Consider the following 25,907-nt stretch of genomic DNA (forward strand, 5'->3'; position numbering starts at 1 on the left):
TGGCTTCCGTGCAATTCACTATATTTTACTTATATCCCACCTTTCTCCTAGGATGGAACCCATGGAGCCTATAATGCAAGTGAATTTCCATATATAAGAACATGTTTTAATTAAGAGAGACAAAGGTTGAAGAAGATATCAGGGATCTAGGAAAATGTGAGGACTGGTCTAACACTACCTCCCTTGCTCTATCTCAAGGAGAACTGAAAATAACACACTACTTACTCACTTTCCCCTTTACTAATTATGTATCTAAACCAGAAGAGAAAATTGTGTAACCCTCTAGATGTTCTTGAACCACAATTCTCAGCAACCCTTCTTAGCATGGCTAATAGTGAGGAATGTTGGGAATGGCAGAGCAAAAACATCTGGAGATCATACAGTTCCCACCCCAATCTAAGCCAATCACTTTTAGAGAATGCTCAGATTGAGGATGGACCAATTCAGTATTAATGCCATGAGGGTGCCATTGAAATCAGCAATCTACGTTGTATTCTTGATGTCTTATCATCCTAATATTGTGCAATTTGTTGCTTTAAGCATTGAAAGCAAGAACATAAATGTAACTTGATGGTGTTGTGAAATGGAATGAATGATCCCACATGTTATGGAAAAACTGATACAGTGTTGTCATTTTCATCATCAACCTCATACTGAACTGATGTACAAGATCTAAATGAACTCACATATTCCTCAATTGTCAACAGCAACAGAGAAACTTTCACAGCCATTTACACATTTATACTTCTCACTCCCAGGAACAAGTTGAGATGTCAATACCTCTGAGCTCATCTGCCCCAACAATTGCTATAGACATGTCTGTACTCGTCTCACACACACATATATTTGACACTCAACATTATACACTTCAATCATGTAACATTTTCTTAATATTTCGGCGATCCAACTATGGAACTGATCTCTACATCAAAAGAATCAAATATGACTTCTGCATTAAGAAGGGGGAAGGTAGAAAATCTTGCTAGGTTCATGCCATGGTTTGGATCAATCAGAAGATACCAAAAGAGATGAAGGGAATCAAAGAGCTGAAACACTTAAATAAAGGAATCTGGCAAAAACTGTGGCTTTTACTATGATGCTGAAAGCAGGTATTACTTTTAAAATGTGAGTACTAATGGTATCTTTTTGTTCTTTACTCTAGAGTAGTGGTTCCCAACTCCAGCTCCAAAAGTTCCTGGAAGTTGGCCAAGCTGGATCTCCTGGGAGGACCAAAGGTTGGAAACCACTGTTCTAGAGTTAAGTGCAAGATTTTGAGTCTGCACTCAGATCCTTATCTGAGAGTCAGGGGGATTTAGGCGGCTGCTCTCCCAGAAAGGATTCACTGCAATTTATATCACAAAACAAAGATCTTCCAAAGAAAAGGGGAAGGGATACCAAACCTTTTGCCTTCAAGGAAGATTTGATAAGTGGCCAGAATTAATGTTCCTGATTCTTCAGGGTTTGCACAATAAAAAATACAGCCTAACAGGAATATAAGCTGAAAAAATGATAAACACCCTACCTTAAACATCAGTCACTCTGAAATTCATCTGTCAACCAGGCAATGAGGAAAAGGTTCAGGTGACTGGTCAGTTTATATCTCTGAAGCTAAAGACGTATATTTCCCGAGTAGGAATTCTGTTGCCTTCAGAGCTCTGGCTAATGAGTAATATATCTTCCACAGCAGCATTACTGTACCATGGATCACATTTATAGAATTGTTTTCCCATTGATACTACAGGATATCTTATGGTCTCTTGGGCCCAGCAGTAACACTAAAGGGTGAAAATTAATGTTTCTTATTTTATCCAGCTAATTTAGCATTTATATTTAGTAGGCCTGATGGGAAAGCCCCGTGTTCTCTACTATTTAACAAAGACCATATGGTCCTTCCACTTCGGAGACAGGAAAAGAACCATTTCACCAGCCATCTGGTGAACTCACCTCACACTTCAGGTGGGCCTAACCTTCAGTCAGAAGAAGATCACTTTCTGATTCCTAGGGAGCTCAACCAGATGGCTTCTCAGGAATGAAGCATTAGTCTTCCAACTAATCCACTCCTAAGGATTGCTACAGATAATAAATACAAAAATACGGAATATACAAAGTTGTTGTAGTACTACTATCGACTACAACAATAAACATAACATTTTGCTAGGATAACAAGAGACTTTGCTTTGGTACCTACAGCTTTTCAAACCAGAACTAGGAGCAATCCATCCTCAAGAAACTTTCAAAACAAAGCTCAAGTATGACAATTGATGTCCATTGTATTTTTTTAATTAAATGTGGCATTTTTTCCATGTTATCTAACTGCTTTGAACACAACACAAGGAATGCCTGTCCTTTAATTGCTGAAAATTACTAAAGTCAAAACAGAACTAATAGACATCAGGGTCTGATCAACAACTTTCCTTTACAGCACTTTAGGGTGTTTTGAAGCTCCTCCCAGCTCCAGCAAATGCCTGGTGTGCTAAATACCCTGAGGCATCCCATCCCACTTATAGCATTCCTACTTCTGGCAATATAACTAGACAAAGCCCCTGGCTGTAAATCATGATCCATAATCACTGACTTGGAAATTTAACAACTGTTACTTTCTTCTTTAAACTTGCAAGAAGCCTACAACCAAGGTCTGCTTAACAGTATGTAATTTTCAATGTACAGATGTGAGGACCATCTAGCCAGTGAGTCAAGTTTTACCTACAAGGTTATTCACTAAGGGTCCTTTCCTAGCACAAAAAATGTTGTAACTCCAATCATCAACTGATTAGAGATAAGAGTTTTGTCTTGTAATATAACAAGCCTCCTTCTCTTTCTCAGTGCTCACCAGGATATATGTTTTCTTAGCGGGAAAGAAGAGGAGAGGCTGAGAAATTGAGGTGCTGCATGACTCAACCTTACTTCTTCTTCTTTCTTTTTTTTTCTTTCTTTTTTCTTTTTTCTTTTTTTGAGTACACAGTTTCTTCATCCTTATTTCTAAGTGGACATACTTAGGATTAGGCATTAGAGTTGCTATATTAAGTACTGCTGAATGATTGTGAAAAAACTTCTCCTCACTGCTCAAGAGAAATTGCTCAGACTTACTTATAGGCAGACATGCACCAGAGGTGTGACATTTGGGATGTAGCTTGAAAACAGTTGAGCAATTCAGTCCTGTTCATTACTACGAAGAAAGGCTTGTCTTGCTTACTCTATAATAGTTTCTGTGTGTGTTTGTGTACACCAGGAGATAAGGTACATGCAATAATAAAAGTAAAGAGAAATAAAACATTTCATTGACTCTTTGGGAAGCTACTGGATATGTTAAAGTTGAAAGGAGAGAATAGCTTGGGAGACTATATTTCTCTTTACCAGGAACTGTGTGACAATTCTCAGCACCTCGACTTTCAGCGCCTCTCACCTTTCACTCAAAACACAAAAGAACTGTAGGAATTGATGGAGAAATGCAGCTAAGGCTTAAAAGAACCATTGTTTCATGCCAGTTTCAAAGTAAAGCAAAGAGAGACTTTGCAGTTGGCTTGCTCCTCAGTATGGTGTACTCTTGACAAGAGCATGATAGAAATGAAGTAATGACTCGGGACAGCATGTATCTTCCAAAAGCTATGAGGAAAGAGCTGGTCAGTCAGCAAGACACTCTTGGTGCTGACTTTTTATACTTCACAACTTGTCATTTTTCTTGTTAGGTGCCAGGGCAGAACAGAAATATTGTGAGTACAAAATATTTTTTGTTGTTTTGGCTCAAAACAGCAGAAGGATAGTGAAATAATACCAAAACAGGCCACAATCTCCGTTTCCAAATCTACACCATTTAGAAAGAGCATCTGATTAAAATATAAGCCAAGGATCTACTGATGCATTAATTTTCAGTGATGCTTAATTCTGACATTCATCTATAAAAACCTTTGCAGTGTCATTTTTTTATTTCGTATCAAAAGTATTGCATAATAAATAAGTTTAAAAGCAATAAAATAAAGGAATCACAACAGCTAAATAGTTTTAGACCAAAAGTGGGCAACAGCAATCGCATTGTCTGTAGCTTTGAACAACTCCTCCTCTGTGCATGAGGCAGGGCATTGTGGGCAAGCATACATTTGAGGAGTTGTTTGTTCTGCTCCACAGTCACACAAGGTGGAGGATTCCTCCAGGTAGTTCCATCTTGCCAGGTTGTCTTTTGATCTGCCCACACCACTTCTCAGTCTATTTAGGGACTTCCAAGTTGCCCATTCTTGGTTTGCCCCTGGAGGCAGACCCTCACGGGGGGCCATCTAGTTGGGATTGCCTGGTTTAGCTGCCCAGAGGAACACTCTTGCTGTTGCTGGGGGAACATCAAGAGGAGTGGTGGTTCTCATGAAGCTCCTCCTTGACTTGAGTCTACTGGGAGGAGGCTGATAGTCATGCAGTGGGTGGCTTTCACAATGTTCGACCTTATCTCGTTAGCAGCAACTTCCCATCGCACATCGGGGGGGGGGGGCAATGGCAGTTAGCTTATAGAGTTTATCAACAGGTGTAGGTTTAAGGCATCCTGTGATTATTCTACATGTTTCGTTCAGTGCTATGTCCACCTGCTTCGCATGGACAGACTTGTACCAGACAGGACAGGGGTATTCAGCAGTTGAGAAAGACAAGTCCAGGGCTCATGTTCTTATTAATTGTGGGTCTGTACCTCATGCACTGCCAGTAAATTTACGCAGGATGTTATTGCGTGCAGCTACTTTGTGCTTGGTGTTCAGTGTTTCCTATATGCTAGTGTTCGATCTAAGGTGACACCAAGATATTTAGGATGGAAACAGTGTTTGAGCTCTTGGCCTTCCCAGGTAACTTTCAATTTCCTGTTGGCTTCACGATTACGTAGGTGGAAAGCACACACTTGTGTCTTGGCAGGGTTAGGCTTCAGGTGGTTATCTTTGTAGTAGCAGTGTCATAATTATACCATATGAAGAATTAAAAGAAAAAGCCCAAACTGATAAAACCAATTGTGGAAGAAGACTCACCAGTAGCACTGCCTCACTCATTTCCAGCTCCTCAAACAGAAAGGAGAACCAGCAGCTGGCTCTGGCAAGGAGGCCACTGAAAGAACACCAGCAATCTCTGGAGTGAAGATGGTTGGCAGACATTACATGACAGGTGATGGGCTGCAGGGATTTCCTTTGGCTCACAGTGTAAGAGGAAGGGGATGGTATGAAGCATCTCAAAGTACCAAGGGGACAGACGATTTTCTGGGCTTCCTGAATAGGGAGGTCCTTTGAAAGAGTTCCGAACCTAGAGAGAAACTAGGAGCATATCTACATTGACCTCTTAAAGTCAGCTCCCAACCAGTTTGGCAGAAAACGGTTTCATTATATGGATTAGACTGACAATTCTGCAACATTTGAGGTTTGAGGTTAGGATGGTGATTAAATTAACCATGGAAGGTAACCTTCAACCAGTTCTAGGATCTCCTCTATCCATGGCTCAACAGCCAGAGAATGCATTTTTTTCCATTTCCCGATGAGATGTGAACCTGTTTTCCAGAGGTATACAAGGAGGCTACTAGAAGGAAACATGACAGCAGCTGGCCACCTATACTCTTGGGGTGTTTTTCAGTCATATTTGTGATATTTGGCTACAGCTGTATTTTTATTTCTTGGAAACCTACCAGGGACCACCAGCCAATGGCTTGTGAATTTATACCAGTTCTGGATCACCATTTTCAGCGTATAGCGCAAGATGTAGAAAAATGGGAGAAGAAAACTGCAAGAGTTTGCCTTCCCCAATTCTTCTAATATTTGATAGCTTTTGTATACTCAAGAATTGAAGTTTTGTCTCTTTTGTAGCAAGTGTATACTTTTTTTGTGCATTCTCCTATTTCATTCATCATGCATAGATGAATGACCAGAAAGCCATGCTGGCTAAATAAGCCAAAATGACTGGTGAAAGAGAGCTAGACAAAACCCCAGAATATTAGAAGATGTCCTGAGCTGGAACTGAAAATGAACTGCAATCTCACTTCTCTTATCATGAACATTATTATATGGAATGATTCAGAGGCCATGGGCACTAGGCTAGTATAAGTATCTTTAAAACATACCTGTGGTTAGTTTCTGTTACAGAAATAGCACAGAGTAGATGGCTTTATTTCATCTTTTTTGGGGAATGCTAAAACTTTTCAGCAACATACATAAACAAGCATACACATAGCCAAGAGATCCAAAAGTATAGACTGAGCCTCCCTTATTTGAAAATCCAAAATTGAGTTTTGTGTTTAGATGTGGGTCCCATTTCTAAGATATATCATTATGAACATATATGAAAATACAAAAATATCAAAATCTAGCGAGAAATCCAAAATATTATTGGTCACAATCATTTCAATACAGGATAATCTACCTAAAATCTGAACTGAGGGCATTTACTTCAGAATCCTAAGCATACCGTGCTTACAAGCGGAGAGAATTGCCTTGCTGGATTTAGCCAAGGTTTATCAAGTCAGCAGTCTGTTTCTATCAGCAATCATGTAGATGTTTCTGTAAGTTCACAAGAAAGCCATTAAAAGTGATGGCTTCTGCCTCTCTCTCTCTCTCTCTCTCTCTCTCTCTCTCTCTCTCTCTCTCTCTCTCTCTCTCTCTCTCTCTCTCTCTCTCTCTCTCTCTCGCAGCTGGTATTCACAGATATCCAGCATCTGTATATGTCTGATTATAGCAGAAACTGGCTAGCAGATAAACCTCATCCTCCATGAAATTGTCCATTTAAAAAATCCACCTAAACTATTGGATGATCTTAAACACTCACAGAATTAATTAATTAACCCACAAGGCACCCATCATTCTGCAGGGGGAAATATTATTTCTAACTTCTAGACCACCTCTTTCTTCATCCCCAATGCTGCAAAAAGAAGTGGGAAGAGGAACTGGGTTTAATTATCTCAGAACAACTACTGCTTGAAAAACTAAACAGGAAAGCCACAGGTCTCTAGGAAAACAATAAAAATTCACATACTGTACAGTGGTTCTCCTCTGAATTGCCTTTCCTCAAGAAAATGGAAAACAAATAAACCACAACCATTTACTTTCAGTTACGGGGCATCTGAACAATCAATCCACTTGGCATGTTTTAAATGCCAGTTCATATTAGTTTGAGGGATCCAATATGTACCTTTTAACCTGCATCACAGCTTGCTTCAAACCACACTAGTCTAGATATCCAGGGGGTATTTGGATACTTCAAATTACACTTTGGGATGTACTCAGAGCTCTCCCATGGAATGAATTGTTTTTTAAAAAAAAAAATCCCCATTTGCCTTGTTGTTTTTCAGTTGTGATGTCCTTTTTGTTCCCTGTCTTGTGGTTTGAATGAAAGGTGAGATATGATTCCCCACAAAATACAAATAAATAGTTTCTATCATCAGTAGGAAGAGGCAGATGAACAGAGTTAAGAGGATACTAAACACATTTACTGCTGTTTCTTCTGCAAATGTTTATCTGGTTGGTATTAGAAAGCAGGTAGGCATACTAGGAGGGCTGTAAAAGGTATAGTAAGGAAAAATTTTCTTTCTCAAAATATGTCTGAGAGCAAAAGCTCAATCCCTCCAACAATCTATAACATCAGTGAAGACCACGCAGTGAAGATACCGTACTCACTAGGGAAATGCTATTTCAGCCTCACTTGAAGACTGAGATTATGAAAGAACAGCTATGACTGCTGTTTACAAAAAGCCAATCAATCCATCTTTTTCACTTTCAGATTTAAAAAGAGAATACCTTGTTTTTCTTCAGCTAAGCAAACAGCATTTCTCCACAGTAAAGAAAAAGAATAATCGCTTCTGTGAGGAGCAGAAACACAAATAAAAAAGTTCTGCTCTAATAACCAGAGGCAACAAAAGTGGAATTTTATGTTTAAACTGTAGACAAACAAAAGGATGCAGTAGAATGGTACAGTGGTGCTGAAATAGTGCAGATACAGCAACCAAATGTTTGGCACTATGAATCTGGGGTTCCTATTTGAGATTTGCTGAGGATCCTGATTCCAGTTCTTTCCTCCAAGTATGATTGTTGCTATCGGCCACTGCAACAACATTCATGTGATGTAGGTAGCTTTACTTCTGCAACACAAGAACTTATTCTATCCCTACATATATTTAACTCTCTAACCTCTCTATTCCCTAGAATTGTCTTTTTGTCTCTATTATTTCATGACCTTGCCAAACAATGAGAATAACACTACACAAGTAGAGATGAGTTTAGCCAATGTGTGGTAGTGATTTGAGCACTGAATTACAATCCTAGAGACTAGAAGCAGGGCTTTGCAAAAGAGAATGAGCTAATATGATTCTCTGGCCAAAATCCCAGTTTCTGGGGACCTGAAAAAGTGATTTCATCTTAAATGGAACAAGGCCTGGTCTAGGCAATGATTTCAGAAAGAGGGGAGAAAAATTAAGCCAGTTAATTCAGCAAGAGGTCTCTAAAAGGAAAGAGCAGGCAGGTAGATTGTCATTTTTAAATGCTCTTAGGGATAAAGAAGCATTAAAGTTTGCTTAAATTTGTGCATGTCACAGTCTTGCCCTGTCTCAGGATATTGCCTTATTTCGCTGACCAATGTTCACCTGACACAGATTATTACTTTAGCCTGGCTAGCAAAGAGAGAAGTGTTAAGCTGATGGCCCTGTGCACCAAAGGTGATATTTCCTTTCCTTGACATTTCCTGTCTATAATGCCTTATTATCCCACTGCAGGGTGACATGATGGCAGAGACTGAACCTTATCTGGAGGATATTCAGTATTTCAATAATTAAATCAGTTCTCTTAGGAGATCTGGTGATGTTAGATAATTGTTTTCACACTGTGTGCTTGATACAAAGTATGATTCACTTTTTTTCTCCAGCTAACCATTGCTTTCTTAGGCCAGAGAGTCAAAGAGGTTTCATTACGTATATCTTCGTGTTGTCCAGATATGGTTGCTTTCTTCAATTTCCACCTGTAGCCACCATATCCCGTTGCTGTTGGTTTTAGTATCTTATTTATTAATTAATTTACGACATTTATACCCCGCCTTTCTCAACCTCGGAGGGAACTCAAGGCAGCTTTACACATAGGCAACTATTTGATGCCTTAAAAACAGTGTACAATGAAAATAAACATTTAAAAATAGAACTATAAGATACATTAAAACATTTAGAACAATATACCGGTAATCACTATTAATCACACTTTCCACAATCCTAATCTGAGCGGTTCCAATAGTCGTTGAACACAATTCCATATCTATCTATAGCACAAGTTATCTTGATCACAAAGCCATGTTTTCACTCTCTTACGGAAGGTCAGGAGGGAGGGGGCTGATGTAATATCCCTAATAGATTCTACATTCCAAATAATTGCTGATTAAGGTCTGCTGCTACATTATATAGACAGGATGCTTACATGAAGCAATCTGTGATGAGTCATGGGCCATGTAGTCCCGTTCAAGGCACTGTAGCCCCAGATGAAGAGGAGAACTTGGGTTTTTCACCGCCTCAGTCAGAATTGGAACCTTCCCAGCCAGATTTGGGAACCTTGCACCTGCAAGAGATTTGTCTTCCAGAAATCTGTCAAACAAACCCTGGGTCTAAATCTCCTGTGTTTTCTCGCCACGAGTTTTGTAAACATCAGAGAGCTGTTCAAGCGGCCTCTCGTAGGAGTGCTAGGATAGCTGCTAAGAATTCAGCTGATTAAGCCTGCTTTCCATGGGAAACCTTAAGGAGTCATGCATCTGGACTCAGAGATTAGCTTTCGTTTCTAGTTCCCCAGAGAACTGCTCTTTGGTGGGAAAACTAGACCCTATTTAGGTGTTTTACCCACAAAGACATCTTGCGGAGTCAATTCGTCAGCTACTGGAGTAAGTTGTGTGTGGACAGCGCGCTCCGTTTCCAAGCCTCGTTCCTGTTTCAAGCCTTGTCCCTGATTCCAAGCCTTCGCTCCTGTTTCCAGCCTTGTTTACCTTCGCGGACCTTGCCTTGTTTTCCAGGATTCAGCCTCGCTTTGCTTCCCGGATTTTACCAAGTAATTCCACGGATCTTGTTCCTGCTCCTCGTTACCTTGTTGTCTTGAATCAAGCCTTGTGTTCCAAGTATCAAGTTATTTCCTAGCCTTGCTCAAGTTCATGGACTAAAAAGGACCTTGTCATCTCCCCTCACTTGCTTGGCAAGTGAGTGTTTCGGTTATTGGATTACAACTTTGGACCTTAATATTTCATATTGGACATTGTTTCTTTGGACTAATTTTGACCTTTCCTGAAAGGTCTAACTCTGGACTATTTTCTACACTTGTTTTTATTAACTTTATATACTCCTTCAATAAAGATATTAGATAGATTCTGGCCTCTGTGTATGGTTATTGGTGCCCTGCAGCCTGGGTCCTGACAGTTTGACTCCGCCACCCTAAGCACCAATTAACCTAGGCCAGAATGTCTACCGGAACCGTGCCGGGTGGCCAGCCACTTAGCTACACCATCGACAAGGAGGAAGTGGACCGCATCCGTGATAAGCTCAATGCGCAGGAGGGAGAAATAAAGGGATTGAAGGAACGCGGAATCCGTCTCCCAGCCTTGGCATTGCCAACCAAGTTTTCTGGAGAAGCTTCTAAGGTTCATGTTTTCCGTCGCCAATGCCAAGCTTATCTAGAGGCCCGCAATGCCGAGTTTCCCCAAGAAGACATCAAAGTGGCGTGGATCTATAGCCTTTTAGACGGGCCAGCGGCCAACTGGGTGACGGCGCTGTTCGACCAAGGTTCCCCACACCTAAGATCAGCGCAACATTTCTTGGATCACATTAAGGCAACTTGGGGGATCGAAGACAATTTGGAGGCAGCCGGCCATAAACTCCGGCACCTCTCTCAGGGGGACAGACCCTTGTCCCAGTACATAGCCGAGTTCCGAGTGCTGGCCCACAGCACCGGATGGAATGATATAGCCCTCAGAGGACAATTTCGGGAGGGTCTCAACATCGAGATGTTGGAAGAAATTTCCAAAGTGGATCCCCCCCATTCTCTTGAAGCACTCATTGATCAATGTTTACGAGCTGAAGTCATGCTGGCCAACAGAAAACAATGGGTCCGAGGCCAGAGCGGTAGAGCTGGGGTGAAACCTCCCGCTCCCACCAGCGTCCAGCCGCGTCCAGTATGGAGACCCCCGCCACCAGCCCCATACCCCAGGGGGAACGAGGAGGTGCCGATGCAGTTGGGCAACGTGCGTCCCAGGTTAGATGCCGCCGAGAAGGCCCGCCGCCAACGCCTAAATCTCTGTTGGTACTGCGGAAACGGGGGCCACTTCGCTAGAGAGTGCCCAGCCAAAGGGAAGCCCCCCACCCGTCTGGCGGCGGCGTCCTCCACGGAGACGAAGACGTCTGAGGCGGCTGGCACACAGCCGGCGGGGGAAGCCAGCGACCGGGCGTAGAGAGGCTCGCCAACCCGGTCAAAAAACCCACTCAAGAGCCGCCAACCGGAGTCCTATTTCTTCTAGTGGTCACCTTGTGGTCAGCTAAAAAGGGGCCAGTCATGGTCCATGCCATGATAGACTCAGGAGCTACAAACAATTTCATTGATAGAGAGTATGCCGACTCTCTGGGATTACAATACCATGACTTCAAGAATGCCCGTGTGGTGCAAGCCATCGATGGCCGCCCCCTCAAGACGGGTCCCGTAAGCAAGTGGTCGGAACCCACCAGAATGTGGATAAGGGAACATATGGAAGAAATTTCCTTCTTTGTTACCGAGGTTCCCCATTTCCCTGTAATTTTGGGAATTCCATGGCTGACACTTCACGACCCAAGCATCTCCTGGTCCAACAGAGAACTGCAGTTTGCTTCAAAATATTGCCAAAACCATTGCCTTGTAGCCAAGGTCTGCCATGCCACAGACACTGAACCCATTATCACCTTGCCCAAGAAGTACTCAGAATATTGGGATGTATTCAATGAAAAAGAAGCCGAGAGATTACCCCCACATAGACCTTATGACTGTGCCATTGACTTGGTGGAGGGGACCCCGATCCCGCGAGGACATCTCTACTCCCTGACTGAACCGGAGCAAGAAGCTCTCAGGGAGTTCATAGAGTCAAACCTTCGCAAGGGATTCATCAGACCCTCTCAATCCCCAGCCGCTTCCCCAGTGATGTTTGTGAAAAAGAAATCAGGGGACTTACGCTTGGTGGTGGACTATAGAGCATTGAACAATATCACTAAGCGGAACAGCTATCCCCTGCCCTTGATCTCGGACCTACTAGACCGACTTCGGGGAGCCAAGGTCTACACCAAGCTGGATCTTCGGGGGGCTTATAATCTAGTTCGCATCAGAGAAGGGGACGAGTGGAAGACCGCCTTCCAGACTAAATTCGGATTATTCGAGTCCCGAGTTATGAATTATGGATTATGTGGAGCTCCCGCAACGTTCCAGCATTTTGTCAATGACATCTTTCAGGATTATCTAGATCGGTTCTTGATCATCTACCTGGACGATTTTTTGGTGTTTTCTAGATCACAATCAGAGCATGAGAACCACGTAAGAATGGTGTTACAACGATTGCGGGATCATGGACTTTATGCCAAGCTGGAAAAATGTGCTTTTGATCTACAAGTGGTAGATTTCCTGGGATACCGCGTCTCACCACTAGGGCTCTCCATGGACCCGGCTAAGGTTTCAGCAGTATTGGAATGGCGGGCGCCAACCAACAAGAAAGAGGTGCAACGATTCTTGGGGTTCGCGAACTATTACCGCAAGTTCATTCCAGATTTTGCCCGCTGGTCTGACCCAATCACCAGCTGCATCCGTGGGAAACAGCCTTTCCGCTGGACAGATCAAGCAGAGAAAGGGTTCCAGCAACTAAAGAAATTATTCACGTCCCAGCCAATCCTTCAGCATCCAGATCCTGAAACCCCTTTCGTTGTGCAGGCGGATGCCTCCGATGTGGCAATTGGGGCTGTACTCCTACAACCAGTGGGAGACCATCTTCATCCTTGTGCCTTTTATTCCCGTCAATTGACCGCGCCAGAGAGAAATTACACCATTTGGGAAAAGGAACTATTGGCCATAAAGGCAGCCTTTGAAACTTGGAGACATTGGCTAGAAGGAGCCAAATTTCCCATTGAAGTCCATACTGATCATCGAAATCTAGAGCATCTAAGAACTGCCCGCAAGCTAAATCAAAGGCAACAACGCTGGGCTTTATTCTTTGAACGTTTTAACTTTCAAATTCATTATGTAACCCCAGCCCAGACCAAGCAAGCAGATGCTCTGTCACGAAAACCGGAATACGCTGCAGGGCGCAAGGAGTCCTTTGAGTCCCAGCTGCTACAACCCGAAAACTTTGCCACGCTCACAGTGGGAAACACCAAATCCACTTCCATGGAATCAACTTCCCCTACTCCAGGACCCCTTTGTGCTCAGGAAATCAGGGCTAGTCAGCAAGCAGACGCCTGGGCACAGGACCAACTTCGCCAAGGACTACGTTTTCCCTTTTCGCTTAAGGATGGGCTACTTTGCTATAGAAATCATGTTTACATCCCCCCAGGACCGGGCAGGGAAAAAACACTTCGTCTGTGTCATGACTGCAAGCCAGCAGGGCATTTCGGGCTATTTAAAACCATGCATTTGATCCTAAGAGATTTCTGGTGGCCCAAGATCCGCAAGGATGTGGAAAAATATGTCAACACCTGCCCAGTATGCCAGCGCTCCAAGACAAGAAGAGAAAAGCCCTCAGGGCTCCTGCATCCCCTCCCTACACCATCCCGCCCATGGGAAATAATCTCTGCGGATTTTATCACTGATCTACCACCTTCCTGTGGATTCACCACGATCCTAGTGGTGGTGGACCTTTTCACCAAGTTAGCCCATTTCATTCCCTGTGATGGCCTTCCCACGGCCAAAGAAACTGCAGATCTATTCCTCCAACATGTTTTCAGATTGCATGGATTGCCCAAGAGTTTGGTCACAGACCGGGGGTCCCAATTCACCTCTCGTTTCTGGAAGGCACTACAAAAACTATTGGGCATAGACTCTCGTTTATCTTCGGCTCATCATCCCCAAACAGATGGGCAAACTGAGCGCACCAATGCCACTTTGGAACAATACCTTCGCTGTTATGTGAACTACCAGCAAGACAATTGGGCTTCCCTGTTATCGCTGTCAGAGTTTGCCTACAACAATGGGGTCCAGGCTTCTACTAAAGAAACGCCGTTCTTTGCAAACTATGGCTTCCATCCACGTTTCTTTCCCCCTGTCATTGAAACCTCAGAAGTTCCCGCAGCAGAGGACTGGCTGCAGGAACTCGCAGCGGTGCAGCAACTCTTGCTCCAGCAATTAAACCAAGCCAAGGAGGACTATAAACGTCACGCGGACAAACATCGCCAACCGGGCCCCGAAATCAAGGTAGGAGACCGGGTTCTTCTGTCCACTCGCTTTTTGCCCTCCCATCGCCCTTGCCGGAAGTTAGATGCCCGTTTCATTGGCCCCTATCCAGTGGTGGCGCAACTTAACCCCGTGACTTTCAAACTCCAACTTCCGCGCTCAATGCGCATTCATCCGGTGTTCCACCGCTCCCTACTCCTTCCGGCGGATGGTGTGCGTCCTGATACAGACCGACCGGCCCCCCCCTCCTGTTTTGATGAATGGGGAGGAGGAGTTCGAGGTTGAGGACATTTTGGATTCTCGCTTTCACCGCCGCCGCCTACAATATCTCATTGACTGGGTGGGTTTTGGCCCCGAGGAACGCTCTTGGGAAGACGCTTCTACAGTCCATGCTCCTGATCTAACCCGCCGCTTCCATCAGACCTATCCCGCCAAGCCGCGGCCCCGCACCTCGGGGAGAGAGTCCCGGTTTGAGAGGGGGCTTGAGGAGGGGGATAGTGTGATGAGTCATGGGCCATGTAGTCCCGTTCAAGGCACTGTAGCCCCAGATGAAGAGGAGAACTTGGGTTTTTCACCGCCTCAGTCAGAATTGGAACCTTCCCAGCCAGATTTGGGAACCTTGCACCTGCAAGAGATTTGTCTTCCAGAAATCTGTCAAACAAACCCTGGGTCTAAATCTCCTGTGTTTTCTCGCCACGAGTTTTGTAAACATCAGAGAGCTGTTCAAGCGGCCTCTCGTAGGAGTGCTAGGATAGCTGCTAAGAATTCAGCTGATTAAGCCTGCTTTCCATGGGAAACCTTAAGGAGTCATGCATCTGGACTCAGAGATTAGCTTTCGTTTCTAGTTCCCCAGAGAACTGCTCTTTGGTGGGAAAACTAGACCCTATTTAGGTGTTTTACCCACAAAGACATCTTGCGGAGTCAATTCGTCAGCTACTGGAGTAAGTTGTGTGTGGACAGCGCGCTCCGTTTCCAAGCCTCGTTCCTGTTTCAAGCCTTGTCCCTGATTCCAAGCCTTCGCTCCTGTTTCCAGCCTTGTTTACCTTCGCGGACCTTGCCTTGTTTTCCAGGATTCAGCCTCGCTTTGCTTCCCGGATTTTACCAAGTAATTCCACGGATCTTGTTCCTGCTCCTCGTTACCTTGTTGTCTTGAATCAAGCCTTGTGTTCCAAGTATCAAGTTATTTCCTAGCCTTGCTCAAGTTCATGGACTAAAAAGGACCTTGTCATCTCCCCTCACTTGCTTGGCAAGTGAGTGTTTCGGTTATTGGATTACAACTTTGGACCTTAATATTTCATATTGGACATTGTTTCTTTGGACTAATTTTGACCTTTCCTGAAAGGTCTAACTCTGGACTATTTTCTACACTTGTTTTTATTAACTTTATATACTCCTTCAATAAAGATATTAGATAGATTCTGGCCTCTGTGTATGGTTATTGGTGCCCTGCAGCCTGGGTCCTGACACAATCATCATCATCATCATCATCATTGCTTATCCACTATTGCAACCTCATTGTTTTTAATTTGATGTTTTAATACCGCATTGTGTTTCTTTTGGTTGCTGTGTATATATTATTATTGGTTTTTGCTATTGTTCTTTGATGTTTTATTTTATTTTATCATTGTTTTGTATCTGATTTTGCTGTAAGCCACCCCGAGTCCCCTTTGGGGAAGATGGAGGTGGGATATAAATAAAAATATTATTATTATTATTATTATTATTATTATTATTATTATTATTATTATTATTATTATTATTATCATTTATACCCTGCCTTTCTCTCTGTGGGAACTCTAGACAGCTAAGACTTCATACTAGGACAAGTTTGAAAGGTGCAATATAATAGCTAAAAAACAATTCAATAGAGGTAAAAACAGAATTAAAATGCAGTAATACTCATATCCCCCCCCCCCAATCCCACCCAACCTTTCCAAAGCTTGCCTCTTCCCCTTCTCCAAATGCCTGTTGATGTAAGGAGGTCTTGACCTGCTTGTGGAAGGCCAGCAGGGATGGGGGGCCATCCTGGTCTCTCCTGGGAGGGAGTTCCACAGTCTGGGAGCAGCCACTGAAAAGGCCCTCTCCCATGTTCCCACCAAGCACACTTGAGCAGGTAGTGGGACCGAGAGAAGGTCCTCCTGTTTGTAGATGTCTCCCAGGTTCATAGAAAAAGATATTATTCTTCAGATTAACCTGGACTGCAGACATATAGGGCTTTGTAGGTCAAAAGCAGCACTTTGAATTGTGCTCGGAAACATGCTGGCAGCCAGTGGAGCTGTCACAACAGAGGAGTTGTATGCTCCCTGTGGCCAGCCCTAGTTAAGAGTCTGGCTGCTGCTCTTTGGGCCAACAGAAGTTTCTGAGCACTTTTCAAGGGCGGCCTGATGTAAAGTGCATTACAATAGTCCAACCAAGATGTAATCAAGGCATGTACCACCATGGCCAGATCTGACTTCCTCAAGAGCAGACGCAGTTGGAGCACTAACTTTAACTGTGCAAAAGCACTCCTGCTCACTGGTGATACCTGGACCTCCAGGTTCAGAGCCAAATCCTCCCAAACTACGAACCTGCATTTTCAGGGAGAGTGTAACCCCATGTAAAACAGGCTGACTCTCTATTCTCAGATTTGTCTTACGACTGACTAGGAGCACCTCTATCTTGTCTGGATTAAGCTTCACTTTGTTTATCCTCATTCAGTCCATTACTGATACAGACACCGGTTTATAGTCAGGACAGCTTCCTTGGCATTAGGTGGAAGGAGTGACAGAGTTGGGTGTCATCTGCATGTAGATGGCATAGCATTCCAAAACTCTGGATGACCTCTCCCAGCAGTTTCATGCATATGTTGAATAGCATGGAGGACAACACAGAGGTCTGATGGACCTCACAGGCCAGTGGCCGAGGACTCAAAACAGAAGTCCCCCAACACCACTTTCTGAGACTGTACCTCCAGGAAGGAACAAAGCCACTGAAGAACAATACCTCCTAACCCCATCCCAGAAAGGCGACCCAGAAGGATACCATGGTTGATGGTACTGAAAGCCACTGGAAGGTCCAGGGGAGCATTCCCTCTTGTCTCATTCTCTGCGTAGGTCATTAAACCAGACTGAAATGGATAGATAATCTGCTTCATTCAGGAGTTGCAACAGCACCACATGCTCCAGAACCTTTCCTAAAAATGGGAGGTTGGAGTCTGGTCTGTAGTTGTCTAGTACAGAGGGGCCTAAGGAAGGTTTTTTAAGAAGTGGTCGTACCACAGCTTCCTTGAGGCTTGTGGGGACCCTGCTCTGATACAGAGAGGCATTTATCACTTCTGTGACCCACTCCACTAGTCCCCCCTGGCCTGTTTTATGAGCCAGGAAAGGCAAGGGTCACATGTGGTGGCTTTCACCTCTCCAAGAATAATGTTCACATTCTCAGGCTGCATAAATTGAAAGGTATCCACCAACTCTGAACAAGCAGGTGCCAAGGTTACATCTACCAGAGCTGTATCAACTGTGGCGTCTAAAAGCGAATCAAAGCAGTATTATCTGCAAAATGGTGTGCAAGCTCCTCACAGCATGCTGTTGCATGAGCAACGTTCTCTTTAGGCCAGGTTGGATTAGGTCTCTAACCTGGAACAGTTCTGCTGGACGATTTTCTGCTGCAGCAATAATATTTGTATAAAATCTCCTTTTTGCTGCTTTTATTGCCCACCATAGATCTTCAAATACATTTTTGCTTGTTTTCAGTCAGAATCACTCTGAGTACTTTGCCACTGTCGTCCTAGTCCCTGTCTCACACATTTCATTGCTGCCAGCTCCTTAGTGAACCAGGGGGGTGGTTTAGTTCCAGTTCATGAGAAGGGACACTTTGGAGCAATCGTGTCTACCGCCCTGATTACTTCCACATTCCAGTAATTGACCAGGATTTCAACAGGATCACCTGCTCAGGTAGTGGGAATTCCCCAAGAGTCATCAGAAATCCATCCAGTTCCATAAGCCTCCTGGAACAGACCATCTTAATGGGTCCCCCACCCCTGCAGAGGTCCTGAGTCCCAGTCAGTCTAAACCTGACCAGACAGTGATCTGTCCATGACAACAGAACCACAAATAGCTCCTCCTTTCCCAGATCATTGTTCCCACCCTCTGTACACATACAAGGTGTATAGTGTGTGTCCAGCAGCATGTGTGGGGTCAGATACCAAATGGGACAGACCCATGGTTGCCATGGCAGACATGAAGTCCTGAACCACTTCTGACAGGGCAGTCTCAGCATGGACGTTGAAGTCTCCCAGTACTACAAGCTGTGGAGATTCTAACACCAACCCCTAGATCACCCTGGCTAGCTCAGGAAGGGAGAATGTTGAGCAGTGGGGTGGATGGTACACCAACAGAATCCCTATTCTCTCCCAGCTCCCCAACTTTAGGCAAACACACTCAAACCCTGACTAAGGAATGGGGCATCTGATCTGGGGGATATTTTCCCAATAGACCACTGCAATTCCAGGCCCCACCTGCTGCTGCACAGAGAATCCTGGTCGGATCTGAGAGAGACTGACTCCCGCAGTCTCACCTAGCCAGGTCTCCGTACTACATGCCAGGTTAGCATGCTCATCCTGGTTCAAGTCCTGAATGGTAACTGTTTTACCATTTACCAACCTGGCATTAAGCAGCAGCATTTTCAGCCCATGGGGATTGCTATCCAGGCTATTAAGAGTATTTGAGATGGGGGACAGAATTGGGCTGTTCACCATCCTGTTGTTAATTTTGTCCACCTGTCCCCCATTTCCATAGCTTCCCTCTCCCCTATATAACTGTGATAGCTACTCCCTGAGGACCATGACCTCCCCCATTCCTTGGGGAAACAGCTCACTTAAACCTCCAAAAGCCCTCCAGCCTCCTGTCTTTTCTTTCTGGTCTGGACCAGAGTCTACATCCTGGTAGATTTGCCTGCCCATCTACCATGGTGAGCCATGTCTCCAGGAGGGCTACGTATCAAATATCAAGAGTGAAACAAGAGTGTAAATTTAATAAATTTCTTTATATGGCTCTTGCACTTTATCTATTAGCACTGTCCTCACAATTGAATTGCACTAGTCCTGCTACACCCCTCAGAATTGTTTTACTCAGGCCAGTGTTTGGCTCGATTGTTACACTTTAACCATTTTAAATAATGGAAAACAGCATGCTTTGCATATTATGCAAAATAAGAAATAAAATAGAGGCCTTCTCTCATGGTCCCTGGGAAGGCAGCTCCTGAAGATGCAATGTTTTTCCCTCTCAAGGCAAAAAAAGGAGCAATGTGATAACCCTCCTTCTTGAGGTTGTTGGAAGTTACTACAGTTGTATTCCACTCACTTCAAAAATAGAGTTTTTTTAATTTTAAAAAGCAGGCATTTGGAAAACAGCTCAAAAGACAGTGGGTCCACAGGATCCCAAAATGTTTTGTTTCCCCCAATACACCCTAAGAAAACTTTAGAACTGGTATGTGTCATTTCCCTCCTCTTGGGAATTAACAGGAAAGGACAGAAAGTAATACAGTTCTCCCTCCATATCCATGGATTCTGCATCCGCAGATTCAAAAATATATGGCTTGAAAAAATATATTTGTTAAAGCACTGATAATCCAAAAAACAAATCTTGACTCTGCCGTTTTTATAAAAGGAGCATTGTTTTATTGTGCCATTGTATAAAATGGGACTTGAGGATCAACAGATTTCGGCATCCAAAGCAAGTCCTGAAACAAAACCTCAGCAAATACCAAGGTCCCACTGTAATAGAAACAGTCTTTCCTCCACCTACATATTCCTCTTTTCCTCCTCCACAGAATGGCTCTCAGCAAAGTTAATGGGCTGGCCTCATGAGGGTAGAGTTATATGAAAGCCTAGCTTTGCAAACTATTCTATTTATGCCAGAATAAAATATAGCCATTACTATCTTGATTTTAATAATGCCTCAACAGCCCTTTTATTACCTAACACAAGCATGCTCTAACGTGAAGGACACTGGTGCACTATCACAGGTTATTTCTTGCAAACAGTTACGGATACGCTTTGTCTCCTAGGATAGCAATGTAATCACATCCTTCTGGATCTCAGATGGGCCTTCTTAACAGAATAGAAGATTATATGGTCCTTATAGAAACCACTGCTTCTTAGAAACAACTCCAGCCTTTTCAGCTTGGATGTATACATAAGCCCCAACACAACAAGAACCAGTAACCAAGAGCCAGAAAGTGTCGACAAGATGTGAAATGAAATATTTCAGCAACTGAAACCAATTACCTGGGGGATATGATACAGTTTCTAACCCTGGGAAGAGCAACAGGTCATTTTTCTAAGGATTACCTAGCAACCCAAACAATAATGACTTGATGCCATTACAAAGAGAGGGGGGGGGGGACATCTCCCTTATTAGACTTATTTAGTACAATAAACAGGTTGACAGTACTTGGAGATCATACTTAGTGGAGCTAAACAACCCATGTTTTAATGGAAATAGCTGGGTCACTTTGACCAGAAATTTAATTTGGCAAATGGAGCCCAAACAATGCCATGAATGTAAGAAATATAAGAGCAGCCTTCATGAATTAGATTAAGTTTACTCTATGCCAATGTAATATTTCCGGCAGATGCTGCTGAGGAAACAAGCCGCTGAGGATCACTTCAATTGTGCCGCCATTTTAAAACTTGAGATGTTCTCCTCTTTTCCGTCAAGATTAACCTGAACAAATTTTCTAGTTTTATCACATCAAACATTAGAGGGGGAAATCTGTAGACATACCCAAAGTCCATAATTTTCATTAGGCCAACCAAAAGGGCATAAAATTCTTTGAGACACATCCAGTTATCTATAAACCAAAGAAGTAAACTGAGCAGGTAGATTAATGGAAATCAGAGTATACCGGGCATTTAAACCCAAAAAGCACACTTCTAAAGCTGTTAAGGAACACTTTAAAAAAAATCCTTAGATAAATAACTTTTACTGCTTCCTGGAAAGTAAAGACATGGCACCAAACTTTCATGCTTGGTGTTAGACTATTTTGTGTTCGGTTTAGAAGTTTCAAAATAAAATTGACTACATTTTACATGATCTGTGGCCACTTTAGACATACTTTCCCAGAAAACAATCTTTCTGGGCAAAAGTATTATCTTCTGAAATGGAGGGGGGAGAAAAAACTGCTGTTTCTTTATGTGTAAAGAGTATTTTATTGATTTTGTGCAAAAAAAATCAGTAATACAATCACAGACAGAAGTATTTCTGCACAAAAAATGCTGTTCTCATGTAGAAAATACTGCTTTCATAACATGTGAAATTTGCATGTAGTATTTATTTATTTATTTATTGAGTTTTTATCCCACGTTCCTCCCAAGATGGGATGTAAGGTTCTTTATTGTGAATAATCTTCAAAAACTGCCCAGTTTTCAATGATTTTCTCACTGCAGAAATAAAACTGCTTAAATTATTCATAGTTTATTTTGATAATGTTAGTGAAGAATCACATTTTTGCTATAGCTAAGCAACAGTAAAATGAACATGCATCTCAGAATGTACAAGTTGTGTATCAGGATTTAGACACAGTAAACTAAACATACGTGCAAAGAAACAGCAGCAGGCATAAAATCCAGAATAAAGTTCAGTCCTCTTACTTCTCCGTCATCCTCAGATTTCCTGATATAAGAAATATAGTGCTCTACAAAACTGACCAAACTTCAGAAATGTAGTCAACATATACCATTATCATTATATCTATCTATCTAGCTATCTATCTATCTAGCTAGCTAGCTTTAGGAGCCCCCGGTGGCGCAGTGAGTTAAACCGCTGATCTGCTGAACTTGCTGACCGAAAGGTCGACAGTTTGAATCTGGGGAGAGGTGAGGTCCCGCTGTTAGACCCAGCTTCTGCCAACTTAGCAGTTCGAAAACATGCAAATGTGAGTAGATCACTAGGTACCGCTCTGGTGGGAAGGTAACAACGCTCTATGCAGTCATGCCAGCCACATGACGTTGTCTACGAACAACGCTGGCTCTTCAGCTTAGAAATGGAGATGAGCACCAACCCCCCCCCCCTTACATATGTTTAAATCCATGGCAAATTTCTTATGAATATAATATTTAAACACATTTAGGATGTTATGGGGCACATCCATTTCAGCTTGATTTAATACTTAAGCCACAAGTATTGTACACCACAAAAGGCACAGCTGCCTTCCATTGAAGCAGCCTTGACCATAAACGAGGAAAAGAGAGAACACTGAGCAAGTAGCCAATATTAGTGGACAAATCCAGCAACCTTCAAAACATGGGTTTACCTTGACTTAACTGGATAGCCAACAACATTCGTATTTTTCCATGAATTCAAGAAACATGTGAAGCACACACCTCCAGTCCTCATTATAGGTACCAACATCTCCAATGACCAACATAACACATGATACCTAAGCTGTGAAGTCATGCTCCAAATAACTAATGTTATTACTTTCCCCAAAAATCCTTCCTTGCTAATGCCAAGTACTTCTTCCCATTAGCAAACTAACAAGAGCCCTCCAGAGCGCCTCAGATGATAATTGCCTCAATAACATAACTAGAACATCTCAGCAGCCTGCTGAGAATTTGTTTTACTGTTTAACAAAACACTGGGCAGTAGGGAGGTAATAAGATAATTACATGTACAAAAAAGCAACAGAGGCACCCTATTCCATGGCCTCCACGCTGTTCAGTCTTCCCACATTTTAATTGATGTCAGTCAGGAAACAGAGGACAGTTCCTATAACTGAAATGAAATAAGCAGCTAGGTAAAAATACGGGGATATTTTGAGATAGTGTTTATTGATGTGAAACACCAAGTGTTTTCATTTTCATGCAAATATTTATGCTCTGTGAGCTACTCTGGTCAAAGAGTAAAATCCAGTGAAAAAGCAGGATTAAAATTAATACTACATATACCTTAAATAATAGAAATGTATTATAATCATATTCTCATAGGAATAAAATGTCAAGCTTTACATACAGATTTCTCTTATATACAGATCGACAACAGCATATTGCATATCCCTATTGAATTTATCTCAGTGGATCTCAACCTGTGGGTCCCCAGATGTTTTGGCCTTCAGCTCCCAGAAATCCTAAGAGCAACATAAACTGGCAGGGATTTCTAGTTGTAAGTCAAAACACCTGGGAACCCAAAGGTTGAGAATCACTGATTTATCTTCTCTGAAGTGAAACAATCCTAATGACAGCAACTATAGCTTTGCCTTGGCTTGCATATCATCATGATTACCACCACCACCACCACCACCACCAGTGTTGATACAACACTGGACACATAACACCAGTTTAAAAAGCATATGGGAGCAAGACATTATAAAACTATCAAATTCATACTTCAAAACTCATCATTGAAAAATAATTGAAAAGTAGGCCTGTCAAAAGAGAAAAATGGGCCTTTTTCCTGTTTTGATAATATGAGAACACTGGTATCCCAAAATTTGAAATCCTAAACACTTTTGGTTCCAAGCACTTCAGAGAACGGATACTTCTGATTAGCGATACTTAAATTATAGTTATGTTTACACTGTTAACTCCACAAGATGTTTGGTCACATGCAATGTGCACATACTGTGAAACTATGGGAGGGAAAAGCGTCTTGCCAGGATAATAGGCTTTGGGGGGGAAATTGAATAAGACATCAGTCACATTTATTGTTGCAAAGTTGTGCCAAAAGTTTCACACACTATAAATGAGACAATTACAGGCAATGCGTAAGCGAGGAAAAACCCACACTTTTAAAATTATTACACTTTCAAACACTTCATCAAGTTTGTTAATAACATCCCCAACTGGTAAAAATGATGACCAGTTAGCATTTCAATTTATTATTACTGTTCTGCTAATGAGAACACAAAGGAAATGTAAATGGAAACTCATAAATATGCCAAGACTAACATTTGGCTACTAGAATACAGTGCCTACCACTCAAATGCAACTGAAAATTATTAGACATCTTTGAAAAACTGACAAGGTGACTTTGCATCAAATCATTTTTGAGACTCAACTTTCTCTTTTTTATCTAAAAATCCCCCAAATATAAATACAAAAAATGAACAATTTCTTGAAAACTGATAAATGAAGTGGAAATACAAACAGGAAAATGCTGCAGCCCTCAAGTCTTTACACATTTCACATGACAAAATTATAGAGCCATGATTCCATTTTAACTGCCAATACAACATCCTATGGAATCCAAAGATTTGTAACTTGGTCGAGCACTAGAATAATTCTCTAGATGAGAGTAGTAAAGGTTACTCCCTGAAGAAGAAAGAAAAAGAATGACCACTTTTTGATTTCAAAAATAGTTGCTACCAGCCTTAGGGTGGCACTATGAATTGTAGCCAGAACAATCAGAGCTAAAACAAGCCTGAGAGGTCACATGAAGGGCTTTGAAGAATCTTCAAGGTGAGAGATTCAATCGTGCAGTACATTTACTGTTTGGGACAAGCTGGGTTGGGAGTCAAAAAAGTATTTATTTGACTAAACAAACAACTATAAATCAAGTATATTAAAGCATCCTTATTATACTGTGATAGGAGCCCCAGGTGGTGCAATAGGTTAAACCCTTGTGCCGGCAGGACTGCTGACCAAAAGGTCAATGGTTCAAATCCAGATTGTCACTTTGTTGTGGTGAGGGGGCTTGTGTGTTCCAATGAATCTGCGGGCGTAACCACCAGAGCCATGGACTCCCAGAGTGGGCCGCAGGGGTAGTTCCAGACCAAGCACAATCTGAAGATCTCAACAGTGGATCAGGAGGAAGATAACATGATACATGTTACAACAGCTGTGAAGGCAGAAGAAGGTTGCAACAGATTGAGAAGCCACCGTCATCATGTTAGCCATGCCACTGGTTGGGACCCTCACTCTGTGAAGACTGTGTGTTGATCGGCTGTGCACTGACCTCCACACATTAAAAAAACTCATGTACAGGCGACTTCCAAGAACTTGGAAGGCCATCATACTTGAACAACGAGGGATCAACTAAGTAAAGTAAATGGCATTGAGATAAATATTACTGATTTTGGAGATACAGGAGAGTCTCACTTATCCAACATAAATGGGCCGACAGAATGTTGTAAAAGTGAAAATGTTGGATAATAAGGAGGGACTAAGGAAAAGCCTATTAAACATCAAATGACATTATGATTTTACAAATTAAGCACCAAAACATCATGTTTTACAACAAATCGACAGAAAAAGCAGTTCAATACACGGTAATGTGATGTAGTAATTACTGTATTTATGAATTTAGCACCAAAATATCACAATGTATTGAAAACATTGATTACAAAAACATTGACTACTAAAATGCCGACTGCATTGGATAATACAGAACATTGGATAAGTGGAGGCTTGGAAGACGCCTGTGCGTGATTTTTTTTAATGTGTGGAGGTCGGTGCACAGCCGGTCAATACAGTCTTCACAAATTGAGGTCCCAGCAGTGGTGTCTGTTCTCAGTCTGTTGCAGCCTTCTTCCGCCTTCTCAGCTGCTGTAACATGTACCATGTTATCCTCCGCCTGT

At 42.6% G+C, this 25,907-nt stretch overlaps 1 protein-coding gene across 12 annotated transcripts in view; it reads right to left on the reverse strand.

Moving 5' to 3' along the window:
- The window catches only part of sema5b (semaphorin 5B), a 583,141-nt gene that overhangs the window by 388,507 nt on the left and 168,727 nt on the right, over positions 1 to 25,907 (reverse strand). Inside the window, exon 1 of one of the 12 annotated variants that reach the window (XM_062971372.1) lies at positions 1,523 to 5,358. The exons of the other annotated variants lie outside the window; for them this stretch is intronic. The gene's annotated coding sequence lies outside the window, so the exon portion shown is untranslated. Of the gene's footprint in view, positions 1 to 1,522; positions 5,359 to 25,907 lie in introns of those variants that run through there. 12 annotated transcript variants of the gene reach the window in all.

The sequence above is a fragment of the Anolis carolinensis genome, chromosome 1 (genome assembly GCF_035594765.1).
Source record: "Anolis carolinensis isolate JA03-04 chromosome 1, rAnoCar3.1.pri, whole genome shotgun sequence".
NCBI lineage: Eukaryota > Metazoa > Chordata > Lepidosauria > Squamata > Dactyloidae > Anolis > Anolis carolinensis.